The sequence below is a fragment of the Chiloscyllium plagiosum genome, chromosome 11 (genome assembly GCF_004010195.1).
Source record: "Chiloscyllium plagiosum isolate BGI_BamShark_2017 chromosome 11, ASM401019v2, whole genome shotgun sequence".
Taxonomy (NCBI): domain Eukaryota; kingdom Metazoa; phylum Chordata; class Chondrichthyes; order Orectolobiformes; family Hemiscylliidae; genus Chiloscyllium; species Chiloscyllium plagiosum.
This window is the reverse complement of record NC_057720.1, coordinates 76825383-76837657: the sequence shown is the minus strand read 5'-3', so window position 1 is coordinate 76837657 and position 12275 is coordinate 76825383. Positions and strand designations below refer to the sequence as shown.

The 12275-nt window shown below is 43.3% G+C and overlaps 1 protein-coding gene across 1 annotated transcript in view; it reads right to left on the bottom strand.

Annotated features, from left to right (window-relative positions):
- The window catches only part of LOC122554592 (flavin-containing monooxygenase 5-like), a 45712-nt gene extending 44332 nt beyond the window's left edge, over positions 1-1380 (bottom strand). Inside the window, exon 1 of the mRNA XM_043699859.1 lies at positions 1194-1380. The gene's annotated coding sequence lies outside the window, so the exon portion shown is untranslated. The remainder of the gene's footprint in view (positions 1-1193) is intronic.
- Positions 1381-12275: the final 10895 nt, after the last annotated feature.

Sequence of the window (12275 nt, the reverse complement as noted above, 5' to 3'; positions counted from 1 at the left end):
AAAGTTTCAACTTTGATCTCCAGCATCTGCAGACCTCACTTTCTCCGTGAAATCCACAAGGTCTGTCTAATCAAAGCAACCACCCATCTTCTTTGTAAAAAGACTTCGGATTTGGAACAGGTCACATGATGAGACAGCCCTTTTTTTAAAAAACAGAAACAGCAAGAACAGTCCCTCACCCCCAAGATAATACCATGGAAGAAGGGCGCACCCTGAGCTGTTTCAGATTCGAGTTCCCCCTGAGAGCCAACCTCCTGGAAATTCAGACGCAAGAAGCCTCACAGCTTTCTGGGGCGCCTTTACTTCACAAAATGTTCACCTCAACTAAAGCATCAACTCATTTCAGAAGCGTCAGTCCTGCCACAAATGCAGAGAGAGAGAGACATCGTTTTATCTTCACCTGTCATTAACCTTTGCGAGGGTTAGTGTGCGAGAGATGAGTGCATGAAATGTCACGTTTTAACTGCGGTAATGGTACGATCTTTTATAAAACTAACAAAAAAGTTTGCTGCTGGAGCTGCTTAATTGAGATAATTGCGCTGAAGACGAGGGAATACACGTTGCGTACAGAAAATTTGGTTTACAGTTTAGGCTGAGAGAGGGGCATTCAATCAGATTTTCAATCTGAGAGGAAATACAATTTTTCTGCTCAGCTTTCAACCTTTCCCCATGGAGTGGGTGGACACATTTGTTTCCATAGTTCCCACCCTGGCATCAGCTCTCCATTTCTCTGCAGAGTCCAGTCTGGTCTGGTCTGGTAGGGGCTGGGAACAGGGTCCGGGTCTCATCCTCCGGCAGTTCCCGGGTACCAGAGTGTATCGCCTCCGAGCTTACAACCTGGAAACTCGCCCCAGTCAATCCGCACGGTCAGACCAGACAGAACCAAATACAGAACTTGTATCTTTTTTTTTAAACTGGATTCAGGCGTCCGCTTTAAAACACACACACACAAAAAAGTCTAACTTAGCAATGTATTTTAAATAGAAAGACATTAAAGGTATTATAAGCTCTTCTTAAGTGCACTCCAAACTGAGTCATTCTAACAAAGGCTACAGGAACTGTAACTTCACCAGTGAGAACTGCAGCAGGAACTTGACGGAATAGCCACAGCAACAAGTTTCACAAAAACGCATCAAAACAAACAGGCGATTATAGTGTATCAGCCTCTACATCGCCGGTCGCATTTCACTCACCCTGTTTGTTTGTATCCTCTTCTCTGCTACTTACTCTTCCTCTTTCTATCCGAAACAATCTGGAATGTGACGTTGCTTCTACAGTAAGCGAAAAGTGAAAACCGCTGCGAATTCTCTGCATAAAGCAATCTTTCTTTCTCTCTCCTCCTTCCTCCCTGTTCGAAGCCAATGACGTTCAATTTTTTTTAAAGCGTCTGTGCTCCCTCATTCTCGACCCTGACCTGTCCCATCACTCGGAATTCTAAACTCTCATATCGTATATCTTTCCACCGTCTGGGTGATCCTAATGAAAATGATTATTTCAATTTTTTTCTTTGCATTTGTAACTTTTGTGAATCAAAATTACAAATGCAAATTTACGACATAACACGCCCTCTTTTTAACACGCCCACTTGCTCGGTGTCCTTTTTTAGTTCATGATGGCTGGCTAGACCAACATTTATCGCCCACCCCCACTTAGCCCTTCAGAAGATGGTAGTGACCTGCCTTCTTGAACTGCTATGATGTGGAGGTGCTGGTGTTGGACTGGGACAGACAAGGGCTTTTGCCCGAAACGTCGATTTTGCCTGTCCTCGGATGCTGCCTGAATTGCTGTGCTCTTCCAGCACCACTGATCCAGAATCTGGTTTCCAGCATCTGCAGTCATTGTTTTTACCAAAGTTAAAAATCACACAACACCAGGTTATTGTCTTAAGAAGGACAAAGAACATTTACAGCCCAGGAGAGGCCCCTCGGCCCTCCAAGCTTGAGCCGATCCAAATCTACTGTCTAAACCTATCGCCCAATTCCTAAACATCTGTACCCTCTACTTCCCACCTACTCATGCATCTGTGCAGACACACCTTAAATGAATCTACCGTGCCTGCCTTTACAGCCTCTGCTGGCAATGTGTTCCAGGCAGCTACCACCCTCTGTGTAATATACTTGCTGCGTACATCCCCCTTAAATTTTTCACCTCTCACCTTGAAAGCGTGACCTCTTGTTATTGAATCCCTCACCCTGGGAAAAAGCTTATTTCTATCTACCCTGTCTATACCCTTCATGATTTTGTAGAATTCAATCAGGTCCCCCCTCAATCTCCTTTTTTTCTAATGAAAACAATCCTAATCTACTCAACCTCTCTTCATAGCTAGCACCTTACATACCAGGCAACATCCTCGTAAACCTTCTTTGCACCCTCTCCAAAGCGTCCACATCCTTTGGTAATGTGGCGAACAGAACTGTACATAGTATTCTGTCCCAGTCAAAGGGGTGTCCTTCCTCATCTGCATGTATGGATGTTAATGAGAGAGGATCATGTCATTTTGTGGCTAGTTGATGTTCAGGTATCCTGGTGGCTAGTTTTCTGCCTGTTTGCCCAATGTAGTGTTTGTTACAGTCTTTGCATGGTATTTTGGAAATGACATTAGTTTTGCTTGGTGTCTGTACAAGGTCTTTCAAGTTCATTAGCTGTTGTTTTAGTGTGTTGGTGAGTTTGCAGGCTAACATGGTGCCAAGGGGTCTGAGTAGTCTGACAGTCATTTCTGAAATGTTTTTGATGTAGGGGAGAATGTCTAGGATTTCTGGACACATTTTGTCTGCTTGTTTGGGTTTATTGCTGAGAAATCGGTGGACTGTGTTTATTGGGTACCCATTCCTTTTGAATACACGGTATAGGTGATTGTCCTCTGCTCTGCTTAGTTCCTCTGTGCTGCAGGGTGTGGTGGCTTGTTGGAATAATGTTCTGATGCAGTTTCGTTTGTGGATGTTGGGGTGGAGCAATCATGAACATCAACGAGCCACAAAACGACATGACCCTCTCTCACTAGTATCCTTACGATGAGGAAGGATACCACTTCGACTGAGACAACACATCTATCCTCGGACAAGCCAAACAGGGACACGCATGAGAATTCCTAGAAGCATGGCATTCCAATCGGAACTCTATCAACAAACATATTGACTTGGACCCAATTTACCATCCCCTGAGAAAAAGAACCGGAAATGACATCACCACAGGAAATGACATCACCAACCCAAAGAAAGCCAAACATATAAATAGAAAGCAGGAATCATCAGCCTTGCTTTCTTCCGGAGCCTTGCTGAAGCTGTTACCTAGTATGGTGACGAAATGTTGGCCAGCAAACCAATATCCAGGGCCTCAACCTTAGCTACAAATCTTCTCAAAACTCATTAACCTTCTTCAGTGTTGTTGGAGTTGCACTCATCGAGGAAAATGGGGATTATTCCATCACACTCCTCACTTGTGCCTGAGGGAGTCAGGAGGTAAATTACGGTGACAGCATTCCTAGCATTGTATCCACAATATTTATGTGTCTTGTTCAATTCAGTTTCCAGTAAATGGAACCCTCAGGATGTTGATACAAAGAACAAAGAAAATTTACAGCCCAGGAACAGGCCCTTTGGCCCTCCAAGCCTGAGCTGATTGAAATCCACTGTCTAAACCTGTCACCGAATTCCTAAGCATCTGTATTCCTCTGTTCCCCACATACTCATGCATCTGTCCAAATGCATCTTAAATGAATCTACTGTTCCTGCCTCTACTACCTCTGCTGGCAATGTGTTCCAGGCACCCTCCACCCTCTGTGTAAAGTACTTGCCATGTGTGTCCCCTTAAACAATTCACCTCTCATCTTGAAAGCATGACCTCTCGTTATTGAATCCTTCATCCTGGGAAAAAGCTTATTCCTATCTACCCTGTCTATACCTTCATGATTTTGTAGCTCTCAATCAGGTCCCTCTCAATCTCCTTTTTTCTAACCTACTCAATCTCTCTTCATAGCTAGAACGTTCCATACCAGGAAACAATTTTGTAAACCTTCTCTGCACCCTCTCCAAAGCGTCCACATCCTTTTGGTAATTAGATTACTTACAGTGTGGAAACAGGTCCTTCAGCCCAACTAGTCCACACCGACCCGCTGAAGCACAACCCACCCAGACTCATTCCCCTACATTTACCCCTCACCTAACACTACGGGCAATTTAGCATGGCCAATTCACCTAACCTGCACATTTTTGGACTGTGGGAGTGAACCGGAGCACCTGGAGGAAACCCACGCAGACACAGTAAGAATGTGCAAACTCCACACAGTCAGTCGCCTGAGGCGGGAATTGAACCTGGGTCTCTGGTGCTGTGAGGCAGCAGTACTAACCACTGTGCCGCCAATGTGGCGACGAGAACTGTACACAGTATTCCAAATGCGGCCGAACTAATGTCTTGTACAATTTTAGCATGACCTGCCAGCTCTTACACTCAATACCCTGTCCGATAAAGGCAAGCATACCATATGCCTTCTTGACCATTCCATCCACCTGTGCAGCAACTTTCAGGGTACAATGGACCTGAACGCCTAGATCTCTCTGGTCATCAACCTTTCCAAGGCTCTTCTGTTTACAGTTTGGTTTGTCCTAGAATTAGACTTCCAAAAATGCATCACCTCACATTTGCCTGGATTGAACTCCATCTGCCACTTCTCTGCCCAACTCTCCAGTCTATTTATATTATCCTATATTCTTTGACAGTCCCTTATGCTTTCTGCTACTCCACCAATCTTCATGTCATCTGCAAACTTACTGTTCAGACCGGCTCTTCCAGATCATTTATGTATATTACAAACAACAGCGGCCCCAGCGCTGATCCCTGTACAACACCACTGGTCACTTTTCTTCATTTTGAGAAACCCCCTTCAACTACTACTCACCGTCTCCTGTTGCTCAACAAGTTCTTTATCCACCTCGCTAGAACACCCTGTACACCATGTGACTTCACTTTCTACATTAGTTTACTATGGGGGAGGTTTTTGACCTACTGCAGTCCAAGTTTAGCTCAGTTGGCTGTATTGTTGGTTTACAGAACAGTGTGATGCCAACAGCGTTGGTTCAATTCCAATCAGTGGTTTGAGGTTACTATGAAGAACTCTCCTTCTCAACCTCTTCCTTCGCTGGAGGTTCTGGGGGCTCTCTGGCTAAATCACCACCAGTGGTCAGGTATGTCTATGGCAACACAACAACTGGAGGTAGTCCCACAATGTGTTAGGGAAGGATTTTGACCCTATTCTTCTGCCATGCTTATTTGTTGACACAACAGTCAGGAAATGTCTCTCCTTTCCATAGTGCTATTATGACTTTTAAATGTTTCTGGGGGATTTTCCAGTGTTACAATTGTAACAAATCACCATGGGATCAGTAGAGGAGACAGTCGTAAAGTTATCTTGTTGCTGTTTCTTAGACTCTAAAGGGACTAGGTGAAGTAAACCTTGTGAAACTGCTTCACCTTGATCAGAACAGGGAACCAGCAGGTGAGGACCTCTGCTTTTTTTTATTCACTTCAAAGACATGGGCATCACTGGCTGGGCCAGCATTTACTGAACCACTGCAGCCCATGAAGAAGTGGTCTTATGAAGAGTCAAATCAGACTCGAAATGTTAACTCTGTTTTTCTCTCCACAAGAAGCTGCCACACCTGCTGAGTTTCTCCAGCCTTTTCTGTTTTCATTTCCAATTCCCAGCTCCCTCAGTATTTTGCTTTTATTTGAATAAAAGCAAATCTGTGGAAGCAATATTATCGAAAGCTTCATTGGCACCCCGTCCACAATGAACTTTCAATCTCTCCAGTCTTGGAACGCAATGCCAAAGGAGGGGTTATGGAAATACTGTTGATCCATTCAAATGCAAATTGGTGCAATTTCTCTCTATACTCTCTCGAAATGTTATTTTGTGAAACATCTTGAGACTTGAATTGTGGTAAGTGTAGCTTACTAAAAGGAACAAATGATTTTTGACTAAGAGTTCCTAAAACTCTCCAGTGGTGGGTCATTTTTCAGATCATGATTAAATCTGCTGTGGACGAATTGGTAGATACAAAATGTAACTGTGTCATTCACCTACACAGTGTACTAACAAGTATAGGTCCGAGACTTGGAATTCTGTGGCAGAAAACTCACCTCTTGATGTTCTAAAGGCTGTCTCCTAGTTACTAGGAACAAGGCAGGAGTGTGGGGGAGTACTCATAAATTGTTTGGGTGAGTGTAGCTCCACAACATTTAAATATGACCTCAACCAATGCAAAGCAGTCCACTTGACTGACATCTCATCCACAACCTTGAATGTTCTTTTTTCCAGCAGTGGTATACAGTGGCAGCAGTGTATAGCATCTACAAGATGTGCTGCAGCAATTCACCAAGGCATTGCCACAGCATCTTCCAAACTTGTCTTCTGATACCATGAAGAACAAGGGCCGCAGACACACCACTGATGAGGGAATGCCTTTGCCTACAAATCTTCACCAAGCCACATACCATCTTGACTTGGAATTCTTGCACTATTCCTTCATCTTCATTGAATCAAAATCCTAAAGCTCTCCAACAGCTCTATGGTTGTATTTATGTCACATGGACTGCAGTCATGACAGAAGGTTGTGTCTATAATCTTCTCAAGGGTAATTAAGGAAGGGCAATGTGTGCTATCTTTGCTCACATTCCAAGAGTGAATAAAGTAAAGGTTTTTGCAATGTATCTGCTGGATATCTTTTTAACTCCCATATCCAAATCTTCTCCACAAAATTGAAAACCCGACAGGTGAATGTAGTTTGACTACTGAGGTAGGGAACGATCTTTAAAAGATCTGTTTCAAATGTAACAGCAGTATTTTTTGTTTTGTTTTGCAGAAAACAATCCCAGTTAAATGCTTTCATGTGGAATGTTTACTGCGGTATGCTAATTGCTCTCAGCTCACATTAACTAGAGGTGACAGAGTGACCCTCAGGTTAAACCACCAACAGCTATCTCTATCTGATGAGAGACAGTTTTATGGTCCTCTGGGACTATGATGATTTTATAGACCTTTGTGTGTGGCTGCATCAAGCTGTGCGTGGATCCCCGGTACGCAAACACCAAGTGTCACTATGTACTGAGGTTCTACCTGTCCCCGGTGTTGCGAAGGATGGGCCTGGCCTCGCTACCGCGGAACGCTCCGAGTAGTTGGACCGTTCCGTATTACCTGTCCTTCGTGGAGAAGTTTATGAAGAAAAACACCTTTGACCACAAGTCCATCAGGAAGTGGTCAGCACGTAGTGTCACTGAGACGCTTTTGGAAAAGGAGAGGGCGGATCCTATTGAGCGGTTCCCTGAGCAGACTGTCAAAGCCATTTGGCAGAATGCCTCATCGCCAGAACTTTCCAACAAGCACCAAGACATGGCTTGGCTGGTGGGGAGAAGGGCTCTGCCAGTGAGATCCTTTATGCAGGCCCGGACTCTCAGCCGCACCGCCCTCTAAGCGGCTGCGGGGGGGACGAGACTGTCACACACCTCCTTCTGGAATGTGCCTACGCAGAAGAAGTCTGGACACAAATGCAGTGGTATTTGTCGAGGTTCGTCCCGAGCAGCGCCGTGACACGGGACTCCGTGCTCTAGGGCCTGTTCCCCGGGACGCACACCGAGACGAACATCAACTGTGCCTGGACGATCATCAACTCGGTGAAGGACGCTCTCTGGGCGGTCCGAAACCTGTTGATCTTCCAGCTGAAGGAGTTGACCCCGACTGAGTGTTGCAGACTGGCACATTCCAAGGTTCAGGACTACGTGTTGAGGGACGCGCTGAAGCTTGGGGCAGCTGCCGCCAAGGCGCGGTGGGGAAAGACCACCGTGTAACACCTGCCTGCTTAAAGAAGAACAGGGGGCCCGTGCAGTCATTTGGGCTCTGCTGATGCCTCAGCTAAAAACGTAATCGTACAGACCTGTAAATAGGAATGATTACTCTGTTTTCGGTATGCAAACAAATGGAATGTTTACATATGTATGGCATGTCCAGTTGTATAGATCATCAAAGTATTTTATGAATAAAGTATATTTTGGAAATAAAACAAAATGATGATTTTATAGAAGCATAGAATTGTACAGCATGGAAACAGACCCTTTGATCCAACCAGGCCACGCCAATCATGTTCCCAAATTAAACTAGTTTCAACTTCCTGCATTTGGCTCATGTCCCTCCAAACCTCTTTCATTCATGAACCTATCCAAATGTCTTTTGTAACCCTATCTGCATCCACACTTCCTCTGGCAGTTCATCCACACACGAACCACTCTCTGTGTGGAAGAGCTGCCCTCATGTCTGTTTTACATCTTTCTCACCTTAAAAATATGGCTCCTGGTTTTGAACTTTCCCATCTTAAGGGAAGGATCTTTGCTACTCATCTTATCTATGCCCCTTATGGTATAAACTTGTATAAGGTCACCTCTCCCCCTCCTAGGCTCCAGTAAAAAAGGTCCCAGCCTATTTTTATAATTCAAACCCTCCATTCCTGGCAACATCCTGGTAATTTTTTTTCTGAACCCTGTCCAGTTTAATAATATCCATCCTATACCAGGGTGACCAGAACTGGACACAGTTCTCCAGAAGGGGCCTCACCAACATTCAGTACATCCGCAACATCTTGTCTCACCGCTGGTACTTAAGAAAATTGCTGGTTAAGACAAATCTCTGTTCAAAGAAAGGATGCTTGTGGAAAGTTAATGGCTAAGGGTGCCTTGCTATGGGAATTCCATTTAATGATGCGCAGGAGATTGTGTGGAGGAACTTTGCTTAAAGATTCACCCTGATGCTGAGACTGGGGCAAGCTTGGCACTTCATACATTTTTGCCAAAAATAGTGCGTAATGTATAAACATGACGTGGAGTTTTTGAAAAAACCGAAAAAACTGTGGATGCTAGAAATCAGAAACAAGAACAAACATTGCTGGAAAATCTCAGCAGGCCTGGTAACATCTGGGAGGGAAATCAGAGTTAACATTTCGGGTCCAGTGACCCTTCCTCAGAACCCTATTCAGAGTTTCAGTTGTTTTAAGATGTAAATAGGGATGTATTTTCTGTAACTCAGAGCGTAAATTCTCCAAAAAACTGCTGGCAATACTCAGCAGATCAATTAGCTTCAGCGGCTGAAGGAAAAAGGTTACCATTTCAGATCTTATCAAAGCTAGTTTTATAGCCAAGTGGTTAATTCCCTTCTTTTTAACCCTTCTCAGTCAGTTTTAACAAATTATTTACTTATTTTTCAGAACAAGGCTATGACACTAGAATTTAAGCTTACTTGACTGTATCAAAAGGATTGTGCCAGTTCAAAAACCTCCTTGAAAGAAAGAAGCATTTTGTTACCAACAATAATGATAGCGATAATAAAAACATTGAGATAACTCAGATACAGGTAGTAAGCTTAAAAGGAAGAGGGGAGGGATTTTACACTTCGGTCAGGTAAACATAATTGCCATTTAGAATCCTTGAGTTGCAAATGTGAAAACTGAGTTCTATGATGGCTCAGTGATTAGCTCTGCTGCCTCCCAGTACCAGGGACCTGGGTTCAATACCAGCCTTGGATGACTGTCTGGAGTTTACTGTCTGTGTCTGTGTGGGTTTTTTTAGATTCCCTACAGTTTGAAAACAGGCCCCTTGGCCCAACAAGTGCACACCGACCCTCCGAAGAGTAACCCACCCAGACCCATTTCTTGCTGTCTAATGCACATAACACTACAGGCAATTTAACATGGCCAATTCACCTGACCTGCACATCTTTGGACTGTGGGAGGAAACTGGAGCACCCGGTACCCACGCAGACACAGGGAGAATGTACAACAGACAGTTGTCTGAGGCTGGAATTGAACCTGGGACCTTGGTGGTGTGAGGCAGTAGTGCTAACCACTGAGCCACCGTGCTGCCCATCCCTCCAGATGCTTTGGTTTCCTCCCACAGTCCAAAGTTGTGCAGGTTAGAGTAGATTGTGAAGGCTAAATCTGAGGTATTAAAATAATGAACGCTGAATATTGACAGTTCATTTTCATATTGATCATAGGACCGCCCCACCAGAAACATTGGACACAAACAATATGTCTCTGATTTCTTTACACTGACCACTCCATTACAAGGTCAATATGAAAAAAGCACACACACAAAAACATGCACATTTGGACTCTGTCCTAACTTGGGTTCAAAACCTGAAATGGCAGCCAGACATGTTTGCTGGTTTATAACCCTTCACTGCACAAATCTATCATCTATGTATCAGATTCAGACATTTCTCAAGGTTAATAGACAGTTGTCTGAGGTTAGTTTCTTATAGGGTATCTGAAATTACATCCTGTACTCCACTATCAGATAACTTTACATTAAACTGATTTGACTGGTTGAGGTCTTGGTCCTTTTCCTTGGATTTGCTAGTGCATGACTGTATATTTAACTGACTGGAACATGACTGTAATCAGTTCGATTGTCAGCTATGCCATGCCACAGTAATGATTTGGAGATGCCGGTGTTGGACTGGGGTGCACAAAGTTTAAAAAAAAACCTGTTGTACTAATACCTGGTATTGTGTGATTTTTAACTTTATGCCACAGGAAGCACTTCTACAAAGTAGTCTTCACCTTCATTTTCTCCTGACCTTTATGCCTTCCTTTGTGACTTTTAGCCTTGCCCTGGACCCATGTAACTCCTTCTAGATCTGTCCTGACCATTTCTGACACGTATGGCCTGACCCTTCACACGCACCCCAAATCCCACAGGTCTTACTGCCTCCTGCACATCTGCAAACCCTCTCTCAGTTCCCAACCTCTTTGTTTCCCACTGGTTTAATTCAAATGGCCCTTCTTCAGCCAGTCAAGTATTACAGTTGGAGTCTGGGAAGAAGTTCCCAATCCATAACTATTTGATGGTAACATGCCTGGAATTGTAATGTACCTTGTCATGATTTTATAAACCCCAATAAGATCACTCCTCAACCTCCTACGCTCCAGTGAGAAAAGGTCCCAGCCTTTCCAGTTTATTTCTATATTTCAAATCCTCCATTCCTGGCAACATCCTGGAAAATCTTTTTCTGAATCCTCTCCAGTTTAATAACATACTTCCTATAACAGGGCAACCTGAATTACACACAGTACACCAGAAGAGGCTTCACCAACATCCTTTATCTTTAACCTTACTGTGGTGCTGCAATATTATCTCATATTCCACAGTTACAACTGTCAGAGGTAAGTTATTACAATGGCAAGAACCAAAAATAAGGTAAAACTCGATAGGTTTGCAGGGCCCCTGGAGAGAAACAGAGCTAACCTTTCAGGTTGAATACATTTTATCAGAACTAGGGATTCTATGTTGGACAACTCACATCCTGGCTCACCAAAGCCTTTCCACCATTTACAAAGGACAAATCAGAAGTCCAGAATCCTAACACCATCCAGCCCTCTTGATTTCAGTGTGATGAAAGGTCACCCACCTGAAACTCTAACTCTGCTTCTCTCCACATATGCTCCCTGACCTGCTGAATTTTTCCAGCTCTTATTTCAGATTTCCAACATCCTCAGTATTTTGCCCTTGTATCAAACCGTAACCACCATTATTGAGGTACCCCAGGAAACACAAACATATAAATAGAAAGTGGGCTACACCATCAGTGCTTCATTCAGAGGCTCACTGAAGATGTTACCGAGTATGGTAACAAAACGTCCTAAAATGAACCTTCCAGCTCAGCGAGCAAACCTACATCCATAATTATTGAGAATTGATTGCAGTAGATTATTCAAAACTTTCAACAATACTTTATTATGAGTCATTAATAAATAAAGTTTTTGAATATAACTTTCATTCCTATTTTTATAAATCATCCAATTATAATTAATGCTGTGCTAATAGCTAATGAATAAAAATGATATACAGTTCATAAATTACTAATTATTAGCACCACATAGAACATTTGTTCCTTAAATAAGCATCTATACTTGGCAGGCTGCATCTTAGAGAAATATTTCTTCCATTGAAACAACAGCTGAACCAGTGGTGGATAGAATCTGATTCATTCAAAGTATGGAATATCAAAATGTATCACATGACAGCTAATTACGTTGATGATTGAAATCAAATAAAATCTGATTCTGTACCATCCTTTCAATGACACAAAGGCTGGGAGAAGCTCCTAAGGAAAATCTCTTACCAATTAGAGAAATAGATAAATACTACCAAGGGCAGGTGACAGAGGCATGAGTTTCCGTAGCATTGGCAAAGATGTTTCTTGCTAATTGTTAATGGGCACACATGTACTAGTC